The 15,813-nt window shown below is 48.6% G+C and overlaps 1 pseudogene; it reads right to left on the minus strand.

The window, feature by feature from the left end:
- Nucleotides 1-13,114: 13,114 nt before the first annotated feature.
- LOC135530747 (SH2/SH3 adapter protein Nck1-like) overlaps nucleotides 13,115-15,813 on the minus strand; it is a 54,625-nt pseudogene continuing 51,926 nt past the window's right edge.

Consider the following 15,813-nt stretch of genomic DNA (forward strand, 5'->3'; position numbering starts at 1 on the left):
GTTCTACTGTTGGTTCTGAGGAGGATAACATCTCTGTTCTACTGTTGGTTCTGAGGAGGATAACCTCTCTCTCTGTTCTACTGTTGGTTCTGAGGAGGATAACCTCTCTGTTCTACTGTTGGTTCTGAGGAGGATAACCACTCTCTGTTCTACTGTTGGTTCTAACCTCTCTCTGTTCTACTGTTGTTTCTGAGGATAACCTCTCTCTGTTCTACTGTTGGTTCTGAGGAGGATAACCTCTCTCTGTTCTACTGTTGGTTCTGAGGAGGATAACCTCTCTCTCTGTTCTACTGTTGGTTCTGAGGAGGATAACATCTCTGTTCTACTGTTGGTTCTGAGGAGGATAACATCTCTGTTCTACTGTTGGGAGGAGGATAACATCTCTGTTCTACTGTTGGTTCTGAGGAGGATAACTCTCTCTGTTCTACTGTTGGTTCTGGAGGAGGATAACTCTCTGTTCTACTGTTGGTTCTGAGGAGGATAACTCTCTCTGTTCTACTGTTGGTTCTGAGGAGGATAACCTCTCTCTCTGTTCTACTGTTGGTTCTGAGGAGGATAACCTCTCTCTGTTCTACTGTTGGTTCTGAGGAGGTCTCTGTTCTACTGTTGGTTCTGAGGATAACCTCTCTGTTCTACTGTTGGTTCTGACTGTTCTATTGGTCTCTGTTCTGACTGGAGGATAACCTCTCTGTTCTACTGTTGTTCTACTGTTGTTCTCTGTTGGTTCTGAGGAGGATAACCTACTGTTGGTTCTCTCTGTTCTACTGTTGGTTCTGAGGAGGATAACATCTCTGTTCTACTGTTGTTCTGAGGATAACCTCTCTGTTCTACTGTTGGTTCTGGAGGAGGATAACCTCTCTCTGTTCTACTGTTGGTTCTGAGGAGGACAACCACTCGCTCTGTTCTACTGTTGGTTCTCTCTGTTCTACTGTTGGTTCTGAGGAGGATAACCTCTCTCTGTTCTACTGTTGGTTCTGAGGAGGATAACCATCTCTGTTCTACTGTTGGTTCTGAGGAGGATAACCTCTCTCTGTTCTACTGTTGGTTCTGAGGAGGATAACCTCTCTCTGTTCTACTGTTGGTTCTGAGGAGGATAACTCTCTCTGTTCTACTGTTGGTTCTGGTTCTGTTCTACTGTTGGTTCTGAGGATAACCTCTCTCTCTGTTCTACTGTTGGTTCTGAGGAGGATAACTCTGTTCTACTGTTGGTTCTGAGGGGAGGATAACCTCTCTCCGTTCTACTGTTGGTTCTGAGGAGGATAACTCTCTCTGTTCTACTGTTGGTTCTGAGGGAGGATAACCTCTCTGTTCTACTGTTGGTTCTGAGGAGGATAACTGTTCTACTGTTGGTTCTCTCTGTTCTACTGTTGGTTTCTGAGGAGGATAACCTCTCTGTTCTACTGTTGGTTCTGAGGAGGGTTTCTGTTGGTTCTGAGGAGGATAACCTCTCTCTGTTCTACTGTTGGTTCTGAGGACTGTTCTACTGTTGGTTCTGAGGATAACCTCTCTCTCTGTTCTACTGTTGGTTCTGAGGAGGATAACCTCTCTGTTCTACTGTTGGTTCTGAGGATAACTCTCTCTGTTCTACTGTTGGTTCTGAGGAGGATAACCTCTCTCTGTTCTGCTGTTGGTTCTGAGGAGGATAACCTCTCTGTTCTACTGTTGGTTCTGAGGATAACCTCTCTCTGTTCTACTGGTTGGTTCTGCTGGTTCTGAGGATAACCTCTCTGTTCTACTGTTGGTTCTGAGGAGGATAACCTCTCTCTGTTCTACTGTTGGTTCTGAGGAGGATAACATCTCTGTTCTACTGTTCTACTGTTGGTTCTGGAGGAGGATAACCTCTCTCTGTTCTACTGTTGGTTCTGAGGAGGATAACATCTCTCTCTGTTCTACTGTTGGTTCTGAGGAGGATAAATCTCTGTTCTACTGTTGGTTCTGAGGAGGGTAACCTCTCTCTGTTCTACTGTTGGTTCTGAGGAGGATAACCTCTCTCTGTTCTACTGTTGGTTCTGAGAGGATAACACTCTCTGTTCTACTGTTGGTTCTGAGGATAACCTCTCTCTGTTCTACTGTTGGTTCTGAGGAGGATAACTCTGTTCTACTCTGTTCTACTGTTGGTTCTGAGGAGGATAACCTCTCTCTCTGTTCTACTGTTGGTTCTGAGGAGGATAACATCTCTGTTCTACTGTTGGTTCTGAGGGAGGATAACCTCTCTCTGTTCTACTGTTGGTTCTGAGGAGGATAACATCTCTCTGTTCTACTGTTGGTTCTGAGGAGGATAACCTCTCTCTGTTCTACTGTTGGTTCTGAGGAGGATAACTCTCTGTTCTACTGTTGGTTCTGTTCTACTGTTGGTTCTGAGGAGGATAAACTGTTGGTTCTGAGGAGGATAACCTCTCTCTGTTCTACTGTTGGTTCTGAGGAGGATAACTCTCTCTGTTCTACTGTTGGTTCTCTCTCTGTTCTACTGTTGGTTCTGAGGAGGGTAACTCTCTCTGTTCTACTGTTCTACTGTTGGTTCTGAGGAGGATAACCTCTAACCTCTGTTCTACTGTTGGTTCTGAGGAGGATAACCTCTCTGTTCTACTGTTGGTTCTGAGGAGGATAACCTCTCTCTCTGTTCTACTGTTGGTTCTGAGGAGGATCTCTGTTCTACTGTTGGTTCTGAGGAGGATAACCTCTCTGTTCTACTCTCTCTGTTCTACTGTTGGTTCTGAGGAGGATAACTCTCTCTCTGTTCTACTGTTGGTTCTGAGGAGGATAACTGTTGGTTCTGGAGGATCTCTCTGTTCTACTGTTGGTTCTGAGGAGGATAACTCTCTGTTCTCTGTTCTACTGTTGGTTCTGAGGATAACCTCTCTCTGTTCTACTGTTGGTTCTGAGGAGGATAACCTCTCTGTTCTACTGTTGGTTCTGAGGAGGATAACCTCTCTCTGTTCTACTGTTGGTTCTGAGGAGGATAACCTCTCTGTTCTACTGTTGGTTCTGAGGAGGATAACCTCTCTGTTCTACTGGTTCTGGTTCTGAGGAGGATAACATCTCTGTTCTACTGTTGGTTCTGAGGATAACCTCTGTTCTGTTGGTTCTGAGGAGGATACTGTTCTACTGTTTCTGAGGATAACCTCTCTGTTCTACTGTTGGTTCTGAGGAGGATAACTCTCTCTCTGTTAACCTGAGGATAACCTCTCTGTTCTACTGTTGGTTCTGAGGAGGATAACCTCTCTCTGTTCTACTGTTGGTTCTGAGGAGGATAACCTCTCTCTGTTCTACTGTTGGTTCTGAGGAGGATAACCTCTCTGTTCTACTGTTGGTTCTGAGGAGTTCTACTGTTGTTTCTGAGTCTCTCTGTTCTACAAAGCTGTTCTTTAAGAGTAGTACTGGTCTGAGGAGGATCAGGTCTTTGGTACTGGTCTAGGATCCTTGCTGAGGATAACCTCTCTCCCTAACAATCTGAATCATTTTAATCCAAAGCACTAAACTAAGACGCTTTGTGGATACGTCTAACAGGGTCCAGAGCTAGGGAGGGTTTCTGCTGTTCTGTTGTGGCCCAGTCCGGAACAGACCCAGGCTGTTCTGTTGTGGCCCAGTCCGGAACAGACCCAGGCTGCCTACTGTAAGACCCTGTGAGGCTTGGCCTGATTCACTCCAGGTTACATAATGACAACAGACTGGCTTGTGTTGCTGGCTACTGTCAGATTCTATTCATCCACACAGTTGGTTTTAAAAATGGGACTTTGGCCTTTTAAAATGTGTTTCAAGCCTTTCATACATTTACGCATTAAACATTTCCTGCTGTGGAAAATATGTGTGGATTGAATTTGTCCATTTTAAAAGTTAATAGTAAAATGTTGTTAGAGTTCCTTTCAAAGGATGATTTGAAATAAACTAAGTTTGAGTCAATTCTTTATTTCCTTCATTCCCATTTTGTTGTAGTTCATGTCATGGACTTCTGTCCAAACCACCAGAGGAACGTTCACTACTATAGCTGGCCACTAGATGGTAGAACTGCACAGTACAACATGTTAGACAGATAAATGAGTGGTCTATCAGCAGCAGTGTTCCAGTTAATGGTATCTTTCTATTCCATATATTTATATACATATTCCATATATACCGCTGGTCAAAGGTTTTACAACGCCGACTCATTCAAGGGGTTTCATTTATTTTCTACATTGTAGAATAATAGTGAAGACAACTATGAAATAACACATATGGAATCAAGTAGGAACCAAAAAAATGTTAACACATATCAAAATATATTAAAGAATTTGAGATTCTTCAAATAGCCATTCTTTGCCTTGACAGCTTTTCACACTATTGGCATTCTCTCAACCAGCTTCTCCTGGAATGCTTTTACAACACTACTGAAGGAGTTCCCACATAAGCTGAGCACTTGTTGGCTGCTTTTCCTTCACTCTGCAGTCAGACTCATCCCAAACCATCTCAATTTGGTTGAGGTCTTGTGATTGTGGAGGCCAGGTCATCTGATGCAGCACTCCATCACTATCCTTCTTGGTAAAATAGCTCTTACACAGCCTGTAGGTGTGTTGGGTCATCGTCCTGCTGAAAAACAAATGATAGTCCCACTAAGCCCAAACCAGATGGGATGGCGTATTGCTGCAGAATGCTGTGGTAGCCAATATTTGTTATAGGAAACAAACAAAACACTTGAGCGTGCATAACTATTCACCCCCTCGAAATCAATACTTTGTAGAGACACCTTTCACAGCTGCAAGTCTCTTGTCTCTATAAGCTTGGCACATCTAGCCACTGGGATTTTTCCCCCATTCTTCAAGGCAAAACTGCTCCAGTTTCTTCAAGTTGGATGGGTTCCGCTGGTGTACAGCAATCTTTAAGTCATACCACAGATTCACAATTGGATTGAGGTCTGGGCTTTGACTAGGCCATTCCAAGACATTTAAATATTTCCCCTTAAACCACTCGAGTGGTGCTTTAGCAGTATGCTTAGAGACATTGTCCTGCTGGAAGGTGAACCTCCGTCCCAGTCTCAAATCTCTGGAAGACTGAAACATGTTTCCATCAAGAATTTCCCTGTATTTAGCGCCAACCATCATTCCTTCAATTCTGACCAGTTTCCCAGTCCCTGCCGATCCCAAACATCCCCACAGCATGATGCTGCCACCACCATGCTTCACTGTGGGGATGATATACTCGGGGTGATGAGAGGTGTTGGGTTTGCGCCAGACACAAGATCCTCTCCATAAACTGTATAAATCATTACTTTTCACAGCACATCCCAGTCCACTCTACTGTCTGTATCATATCGCTCTCTCACATACTGTACACACACACACCCTTCCATACACACACATACACCCTCCCATACACCCCCCCCCCATATCACACACCCTCCCACACACACACACCCTCCCATACACACCCCTCCCACACACGCACCCTCCACACACGCACCCCTCCCCACACGCACCCCTCCCACACACGCACACCCTCCCCACACACACACCCTCCCATACACACACCCCTCCCACACACGCACCCCTTCCACACACGCACCCCTCCCACACACGCACCCCTCCCACACACGCACCCCCCCCCCACACACACCCTAACACACACCCCCCTCCCATACACCCACTCATACACACACACACCACCCTCCCATACACACACCGCCCTCCCATACACATACACACACCCTCATACACACACACACACACCCTCCCCATACACACACACCCTCCCATACATACACACACACACACACACCCTCCCATACACACACACACACCCTCCCATACACACACACACACCCTCCCATACATACACACACACCCTCCCATACATACACACCCTCCCACACACACCCACCAAGTCCACCTCAGTTTATACAGTATCCTCAGACACATCCAATTCAAGTAAACCTTGCTAGAAAATACAATAAATACCCATCCAGAAGCAGTTTCGACAAACTAACTCTGAAGAACAAAAAAATATAAATTGTAAAGTTGGAGTTGATACTGGACTCTGTTGATGATGATGACATTTGGTGTTTTGAAGCAGATTTTAAACTGGATCTTTACAGTAGTAAGGCTCTGCTTGTGCAACAGGGTTGGGCTCCATTTGAATTGAAGTTACGAAGCTATTTGAATTTAAAATTCAAAAATGTAAAAAAAAAAAAAGAATTAAATAAATAGCATTTCATTTTCAGTTAATTAATAAAGAAATTATTGAACATAAATGTTTGTTTTTTTTAATGATTGATTTGGAATTTCATTAGACTTCCTGAATGAACCCCAATCCTATAGGGCAGTCTCCATTGGTGGGCATTGGCCCTGTAACATGCAGGGAGACAGAAAGACAATTCTATTGGAACATTTAAAATACATTGAAGTGGCTCAACCAACCAACCAACCAGAAAAGTGAATACTTTTACATCAGTATTGAAATATGAAATACATTTTTATAAAATAAGGGAGAGGATTATACACATACCAGTGTGGCTGTGTCATTGATAGCTGTCATCCCACTGGGGTTGGTGAATGTTCTAGCACTGCCAAGCTGAGCAGTAGATCGAGGCTTGTATTCACAAAACATCTCTGAGTAGGATCGAGTAGCAGTAGGATCGAGGAGCAATAGTTACGAGGAGCAGTAGGATCGAGGAGCAGTAGGATCGAGGAGCAGTAGTTTCGAGGAGCAGTAGGATTGAGGCGCAGTAGGATCGAGGAGCAGTAGGATCGAGGAGCAGTAGATCGAGGAGCAGTAGATCGAGGAGCAGTAGATCGAGGAGCAGTAGGATCGAGGAGCAGTAGATTCGAGGAGCAGTAGTTCGAGGAGCAGTAAGATCGAGGAGCAGTAGGATCGAGGAGCAGTAGATCGAGGAGCAGTAGATTCGAGGAGCAGTAGGATCGTGGAGCAGTAGGATCGAGGAGCAGTAGGATCGAGGAGCAGTAGGATCGAGCAGTAGGATCGAGGAGCAGTAGGATCGAGGAGGAGTATTTAGAGGAGCAGTAGGATCGAGGAGCAGTATTTAGAGGAGCAGTATTTAGAGGAGCAGTAGATTCGAGGAGCAGTAGGATCGAGGAGCAGTAGCTTCGAGGAGCAGTAGCTTCGAGGAGCAGGAGGATCGAGGAGCAGGAGGATCGAGGAGCATTAGATCGAGGAGCATTAGGATCGAGGAGCAGTAGGATCGAGGAGCAGTAGGATCGAGGGCAGCAGGATCGAGGAGCAGTAGATCGAGGAGCAGTATGATCGAGCAGTAGCTCGAGGAGCAGTAGCATCGAGGAGCAGTATGATCGAGGAGCAGTAGCTCGAGGAGCAGTAGCATCGAGGAGCAGTAGATCAAGGAGCAGTAGGATCGAGGAGCACGTTTTCCTTTTGGATCATAACTTTTGACCAAACTCCAACGGGGCCCGGTCTAAAGTAGTGCACTATGTAGGGAATAGGGAACCATTTGGGACACATCTTGATCATCAGCTGGAGTTTAATGTTACTTGATACAAACCACACAGTATTTAGCATGACATATTTTTTGTTGACAGAGGTTAAAATGTTAAACTCGCATTTCAACCAAAAGCAAAGCGATCTGTCTGATGTAAGAGGACGTTCTGAGAAGCGCCATGTTGAGGCCATCATCAGTTCAATATCTCTACCAAATCAGAACCGTACCGATAATACACTGCTATGACAGGCTAGAGGGAAGCACAGGGGACGGACGGGGTGGCACGAGGACACGAAACCTCTGTTTGTGCCGTCTTGCCATCTATTATGGTCATTGTTTGGCATGATAGCAGACAGACCTGGGACCAGCCTAAGCATTGAAGTTAAACATCCTGGTCATTCTTTAAATCTAAGTACAGAGTTAGTTGTCACTTTTCAAGACAATGTATCACACTGAAGACAGAGGCAAAGCACAGGGAGGAAACTTCTTATGAAAGACGAGGCTTTTGTAGATGGCCTGTAACCCAAAACTCCCTGTACCCTCTCCAGACAACTCCGCCCCTCTCCAGACAACTCCGCCCCCTCTTGTTCCCTCCCCTCCTCTCCTCTCCCGTTCCCTCCTCTCCTCTCTTCTCTTGTTCCCTCCTCTCCCCTCTTGTTCCTCCTCTCCCCTCTTGTTCCCTCCTCTCCCCTCCTCTTGTTCCCTCCTCTCCTCTCCCCTCTTGTTCCCTCCTCTCCTCTCCCTCTTGTTCCCTCCTCTCCCTCTTGTTCCCTCCTCTCCCTCTTGTTCCCTCCTCTCCCCCTCTTGTTCCCTCCTCTCCCCTCCCGTTCCCTCCTCTCCCCTCCCGTTCCCTCCTCTCCCTCCCGTTCCCTCCTCTCCCTCCCGTTCCCTCCTCTCTCCCCTCCCGTTCCCTCCTCTCCCCTCTTGTTCCCTCCTCTCCCCTCTTGTTCCCTCCTCTCCCCTCTTGTTCCCTCCTCTCCCCTCTTGTTCCCCCCTCTCCCCCTCCCGTTCCCTCCTCTCCCCTCTTGTTCCCTCCTCTCCCCTCTTGTTCCCTCCTCTCCTCTCTTGTTCCCTCCTCTCCCTCTTGTTCCCTCCTCTCCCCTCTTGTTCCCTCCTCTCCCCTCTTGTTCCCTCCTCTCCCCTCTTGTTGCCCCCTCTCCCCTCCCGTTCCCTCCTCTCCCTCTTGTTCCCCCTCTCCCCTCCCGTTCCCTCCTCTCCCCTCTTGTTCCCTTCTCTCCCCTCTTGTTCCCTCCTCTCCCCTCCCGTTCCCTCCTCTCCCCTCCCGTTCAGTCCCCTCTTGTTCCCTCCTCTCCTCTCTTGTGCCCTCCTCTCCTCTCTTGTTCCCTCCTCTCCTCTCTTGTTCCCTCCTCTCCTCTCTTGTTCCCTCCTCTCCTCTCTTGTTCCCTCCTCTCCTCTCGTTCCCTCCTCTCCTCTCGTTCCCTCCTCTCCTCTCGTTCCCTCCTCTCCTCTCGTTCCCTCCTCTCCTCTCGTTCCCTCCTCTCCTCTCGTTCCCTCCTCTCCCCTCGTTCCCTCCTCTCCCCTCGTTTCCATCCTCTCCCCTCGTTCCATCCACTCCCCTCGTTCCATCCTCTCCTGTTCCCTCCTCTCCTCTCTTGTTCAATCATCTCCTCTCTTGTTCAATCATCTCCCCTCTTGTTCCCTCCTCTCCCCTCTTGTTCCCTCCTCTCCCCTCTTGTTCCCTCCTCTCCTCTCTTGTTCCCTCCTCTCCTCTCTTGTTCCCTCCCTCTCCCCTCTTGTTCCCCCTCTCCCCCTCCCGGTCCCTCCTCTCCCCTCTTGTTCCCCCTCTCCCTCTTGATCCCCCCCTCTCTCTCTCGTTCCCTCCTCTCCTCTCTCGTTCGCTCCCCTCCCGTTCCCTCCTCTCCCCTCGTTCGCCCCTCTCCTCTCTTGTTCCCTCCTTTCCTCTCTTGTTCCCTCCTCTCCTCTCTTGTTCCCTCCTCTCCTCTCTTGTTCCCTCCTCTCCTCTCTTGTTCCCTCCTCTCCTCTCTTGTTCCCTCCTCTCCTCTCGTTCCCTCCTCTCTTGTTCCCTCCTCTACCCTCTTGTTCCCTCCTCTCCTCTCGTTCCCCCTTCTCCTCTCTTTGTTCCCTCCTCTCCTCTCTTGTTCCATCATCTCCTCTCTTATTCCCTCCTCTCCTCTTGTTCCCTCCCCTCCTCTCCTCTCTTGGTCCCTCCTCTCCTCTCGGTCCCTCCTCTCCTCTCGTTCCCTCCTCTCCTCTCGTTTCCCTCCTCTCCTCTCTCGTTCCCTCCCTCTCCCCTCTCGTTCCCCCTCCCGTTCCCCCCTCTCCCCTCTCGTTCCCTCCTCTCCCCTCTCGTTCCCTCCTCTCCCCCTCTCGTTCCCTCCCCTCTCCCCTCTCGTTCCCTCCTCTCCCCTCTCGTTCCCTCCTCTCCCCTCTCGTTCCCTCCTCTCTCCCTCTCGTTCCCTCCTCGCCTCTCTCTCTCTCGTTCCCTCCTCGCCTCTCCTCTCTCGTTCCCTCCTCGCCTCTCCTCTCTCGTTCCCTCCTCTCCTCTCTCTCTCGTCCTCTCCTCCTCCTCTCCTCTCTCGTTCCCTCCTCTCCTCTCTCGTTCCCTCCTCTCCTCTCTCGTTCCCTCCCTCTCCCCTCTCCTTCCCTCCTCCGCCTCTCCTCTCTTGTTCCCTCCTCTCCGCTCGTTCCCTCCTCTCCGCTCTTCTCTCGTTCCCTCCTCTCCTCTCCTCTCTCTCGTTCCCTCCTCTCCTCTCTCGTTCCTCCTCTCTCTCTCCGTTCCCTCCTCTCCTCTCTCGTTCCCTCCTCTCCTCTCTCGTTCCTCCTCTCCTCTCTCGTTCCCTCCTCTCCTCTCTCGTTCCCTCCTCTCCTCTCTTGTTCCCTCCTCTCCTCTCTTGTTCCCTCTCCTCTCTTGTTCCTCCTCTCCTCTCACGTTCCCTCCTCCTGTTCCCTTCAGTTCCGTTCCCTCCTCCTGTTCCCTTCCATCCTCTCCAGCTCTTTATTCTTTCTGCTCTTTGTTTTATTGGGTCATTTTCCATTCCTCCTCTCCTCGGAATTCCCCATTCATCTTCCCTCTGTCCGGTCCAACTCACCCCAGCTGGAGAAGACATCATCACGCCATTGCAGCCTCAACCAGGAACCAGCCTTCTGAATCTTTACCGTTGTTGGCTGGCTGGGTAGCTCACTAAACCCCCGACCATATGACTGCTTTTGGCTGGCTAGGTATCTCACTGAACCCCCGACCATATCACTGCTGTTGGCTGGCTAGGTATCTCACTGAACCCCCCGACCATATCACTGCTGTTGGCTGGCTAGGTATTTCACTGAACCCCGGCCATATGACTGCTGTTGGCTGGCTAGGTATTTCACTGAACCCCGGCCATATGACTGCTGTTGGCTGGCTAGGAATCTCACTGAACCCCCGACCATATCACTGCTGTTGGCTGGCTAGTAATCTCACTGAACCCCGACCATATCACTGCTGTTGGCTGGCTAGGTATCTCACTGAACCCCCCGACCATATCACTGCTGTTGGCTGGCTAGGTCTCACTGAACCCCGACCATATGACTGCTGTTGGCTGGCTAGGAATCTCACTGAACCCCGACCATATCACTGCTGTTGGCTGGCTAGGTATCTCACTGAACCCCCGACCATATCACTGCTGTTGGCTGGCTAGGAATCTCACTGAACCCCCGACCATATCACTGCTGTTGGCTGGCTAGGTCTCACTGAACCCCCCGACCATATCACTGCTGTTGGCTGGCTAGTAATCTCACTGAACCCCCGACCATATCACTGCTGTTGGCTGGCTAGGTATCTCACTGAACCCCCCGACCATATCACTGCTGTTGGCTGGCTAGGAATCTCACTGAACCCCCGACCATATCACTGCTGTTGGCTGGCTAGTAATCTCACTGAACCCCCGACCATATGACTGCTGTTGGCTGGCTAGTAATCTCCACTGAACCCCCGACCATATCACTGCTGTTGGCTGGCTAGGAATCTCACTGAACCCTCGACCATATGACTGCTGTTGGCTGGCTAGGAATCTCACTGAACCCTCAACCATATCACTGCTGTTGGCTGGCTAGGAATCTCACTGAACCCTCGACCATATCACTGCTGTTGGCTGGCTAGTAATCTCACTGAACCCCCGACCATATCACTGCTGTTGGCTGGCTAGGTATCTCACTGAACCCCCGACCATATGACTGCTGTTGGCTGGCTAGGAATCTCACTGAACCCCCTGACCATATCACTGCTGTTGGCTGGCTAGGTATCTCACTGAACCCTCGACCATATCACTGCTGTTGGCTGGCTAGGTAGCTCACTGAACCCTTAATGTCTGACCTCAACTAGACAGAACAGAGAGGAGAGCAGAGCTCCAGAAACAAATGCTCTCCTCTCCTGTTCCCTCCTCTCCTCCAAATCATCCTCCAACAACACGGGGGCATTGTCATGCTGAAACAGGAAAGGGCCTTCCCCCGTAACCCAAATCATCCTCCAACAACACGGGGCATTGTCATGCTGAAACAGGAAAGGGCCTTCCCCAACTGTAGTCATAAAGTTGGAAGCACAGAATCATCTAGAATGTCATTGTATGCTGTAACGTTAAGATTTCCCTTCACTGGAACTAAGGGCCCTACCCGAACCATGAAAAACAGCCCCAGACCATTATTCCTCCTCCACCAAACTTTACAGTTGGCACTATGCATGCAGGGAGGTAGCGTTGTCCTGACATCCGCCAAACCCAGATTCATCCATTAGACTACCAGATTGGTGTAGTGTGTTCATCACTCCAGAGAACGTGTTTTCACTGCTCCAGAGTCCAATGGCGGTGAGCTTTACACCACTCCAGCTGACGCTTGGCATTGCGCATGATGATATTCGGCTTGCGAGCGGCTGCTCCACCATGGAAAACCATTTCATGAAGCTCCCGATGAACAGTTTTTGTGCTGACGTTGCTTCCAGAGGCAGTTTGGAACTCTGTAGTGTTGCAACCGAGAACAGACGATTGAAACGCGCTTGGTGGCCCCGGACTGTGAGCTTGTGTGGCCTACCACGTCGCGGCTGAGCCGTTGTTGCTCCTAGCCAATTCCACTTCAAACTAACAGCACATACATTTACATTTACATTTAAGTCATTTAGCAGACGCTCTTATCCAGAGCGACTTACAAACTGTAGGTATAGTATTTTACTGCTCTGTAATTATGTTTTGGATAACCTTATTTACTGTTATGTATTGATTTCTACCTCACATTATTTTCCGCTCGACATGTGATGCAGAACGCCGGAAGAATTATCATTTAATTACCACAGTGAATTTTTGTAATGTGTCAATTAATCCCATAAGGGATGGGTTGCCAATTGGCTATTTGACACAAAAATAACATTGAATTAATTCATTAATACAGTTGACCGGGCAGCTCTAGCAGGGCAGACATTTGATGAACTGACTTGTTGGCGGTGCCACGTTGACGGTGCCATGTTGAAAGTCACTGAGCTCTTCATTCTACTGTCAATGTTTGTCTATGGAGATTGCATGGTTGTGTGCTCGATTTTATACACCTGTCAGCAACGGGTGTGGCTGAAATAGTCAAATCCACTAATATGAAGGGGCGTCCACATCCTGCTGTACATATAGTGTATCAATAACTATGATGGGTGAAATTAAATACACCAATCAATACACTTTGGTAACTTAATCATTTTATTTAGGTTGAGCAGTTAGGAGAAGTGTGGATTATTGTCCACCACATACCAGTTGTTGTACGACGTTGAAAGAGTTAAGACCGACATCGACACAACAAGTCCGTTGAAATGTGTCGCTAGGCTACATTCTGGATCGTCGACCAACGACCAAACCGCCTCATCACTACGACTCCTTGTTGTTTGAGTTCAAAACATCACTTTTTTTAAAAAGAAACTTAAAAGAATATATATATATATTATAAACAGAAACAGCCTATATCTAGAAGATGGCATTATGACCTAGAAGAAGTAAACGCATGATCTGGGTAAGATAGGATGATTTACATAAAGGAGAGTCCAATGTCCTTTTCTCCCTCTCCACTTCTCTCTTCCTCCCCCTTTCCTAATGGAATGATCACGGCTCCCGGCACATAGGAAGTCCTTGTGATGTGAAGTCTCTGAGTGTATGTACTGTGTGTGAGTGTGTTTAAGAGGCAGCCAGGGCCTTAACCAGGTAGAGCTTGTCTCCCTGCTCGCTGGTGAAGATGGGAGCCTTCTTGTAGTGATCCACCAAGTCCTCCAGAGAACTGAACTTCCTCTGGCCAATGCAGTACAAACCATCCTTCAGCTGAACCTTGAAATGCTTGTTCTTCCCCTGGGCCTTCAGAGAGATGGAGAAATCACTGGGCTGGTGGGAGGAAAGCAGGGGAAGGGTGGGAGAGAGAGATAGAAGGGAGGGAGGGGAGGCAGAGAGCAAGAGAAGAGGGAGAGGAGAGAGGGAAGGAAGGGAGGAAGAGGAGGAGAGAGAAGAGGGAGGGGGAGAGAAACAGAAAGAGAGAGAAGAGGGAGAGAAGGGAGGGTGGAGACAGAGAGAGAAGAGGGAGGGGGAGAGAAACAGAAAGAGAGAGAAGAGGGAGAGAAGGGAGGGTGGAGACAGAGAGAAGAGGGAGAGGAGAGAGGAAGGAAGGGAGGGAAGAAAGGGAGGGAAGAGGGAGAGGAGAGAGGGAAGGAAGGGAGGGAAGAGGGAGAGAGAGAAGAGGGAGAGAAACAGAAAGAGAGAGAAGAGGGAGAGAAGGGAGGGTGGAGACAGAGAGAGAGGGGGAGAGGAGAGAGGGAAGGAAGAGGGAGAGGAGAGAGGGAAGGAAGGGAGGGAGGAGAGAGGGAAGGAAGAGGGAGAGGAGAGAGGAAGGAAGGAGAGGGAAGAGGGAGAGAAGGGAGGGTGGAGACAGAGAGAAGAGGGAGGAGAGAGGGAAGGAAGGAGGGAAGAGGGAGAGAAGGGAGGGTGGAGACAGAGAGAGAGAGGAAGGAAGGGAGAGAGAGAAGAGAGGGAGAGAGCGGGTCAATAAAAGCTGTAAACTGAGCAGACAGTTAAAACACAGGGCTCAGCTGGGATGTTGTTAGTCATCCTGCGATATGAAATGAATCCCCAGCTCTGAGACATTGTTCCTACAGTCCTTATGTCACCACTAATACCTCCATCCTCTCTAACCGCTGACAGCTCTACAGCAACATTACACTAACCACCTCCGGTCAACACAATGCAGGAATGATGGCAGCAGACAGGCTGAACTGTCAGGATCATGACAGAGTACTAATGGAGCTGTAGACGTAGAGACAGACGGCAACTCAAACGTTGAGATAAACAGATGGAAGAGATGACCTATCGTTTGTTTGCTCTAGACCTTCTAGATGAGTGTGGAATGTCTCTGATGAGGAAGTCTACACTGAGCTACAGATGGCTGTATAGCTCTCTACAGATGGCTGTATAGCTGTCTACAGATGGCTGTATAGCTCTCTATAGATGGCTGTATAGCTCTCTACAGATGGCTGTATAGCTCTACAGATGACTGTGTCGCTCTCTATATGGCTGTATAGCTCTCTACAGATGGCTGTATAGCTCACGGCTGTATAGCTCTCTACAGATGGCTGAATAGCTCTCTACAGATGGCTGTATAGCTCTCTACAGATGGCTGTATAGCTCTCTACAGATGGTCGTATAGCTCACGGCTATATAGCTCTACAGATGGCTGTATAGCTCTAGACCTTCTAGATGAGTGTGGAATGTCTCTGATGAGGAAGTCTACACTGAGCTACAGATGGCTGTATAGCTCTCTACAGATGGCTGTATAGCTCTCTACAGATGGCTGTATAGCTCTCTACAGATGGCTGTATAGCTCTCTACAGATGGCTGTATAGCTCTCTACAGATGGCTGTATAGCTCTCTACAGATGGCTGTATAGCTCTCTACAGACGGCTGTATAGCTCTCTACAGACGGCTGTATAGCTCTCTACAGACGGCTGTATAGCTCTCTACAGACGGCTGTATAGCTCTCTACAGACGGCTGTATATCTCTCTACAGATGGCTGTATATCTCTCTACAGATGGCTGTATAGCTCACGGCTGTATAGCTCTCTATAGACGGATGTACAGCTCTCTACAGATGGCTGTATAGCTCTCTACAGATGGCTGTATAGCTCTATAGATGGCTGTATAGCTCTCTACAGATGGCTGTATAGCTCTCTATAGATGGCTGTATAGTTCTCTACAGATGGCTGTATAGCTCTCTATAGATGGCTGTATAGCTCTACAGATGACTGTGTCGCTCTCTATATGGCTGTATAGCTCTCTACAGATGGCTTTATAGCTCACGGCTGTATAGCTCTCTACAGATGGCTGTATAGCTCTCTACAGATGGCTGTATAGCTCTCTACAGATGGCTGT

Source organism: Oncorhynchus masou, unplaced genomic scaffold (genome assembly GCF_036934945.1).
Source record: "Oncorhynchus masou masou isolate Uvic2021 unplaced genomic scaffold, UVic_Omas_1.1 unplaced_scaffold_1411, whole genome shotgun sequence".
NCBI lineage: Eukaryota > Metazoa > Chordata > Actinopteri > Salmoniformes > Salmonidae > Oncorhynchus > Oncorhynchus masou.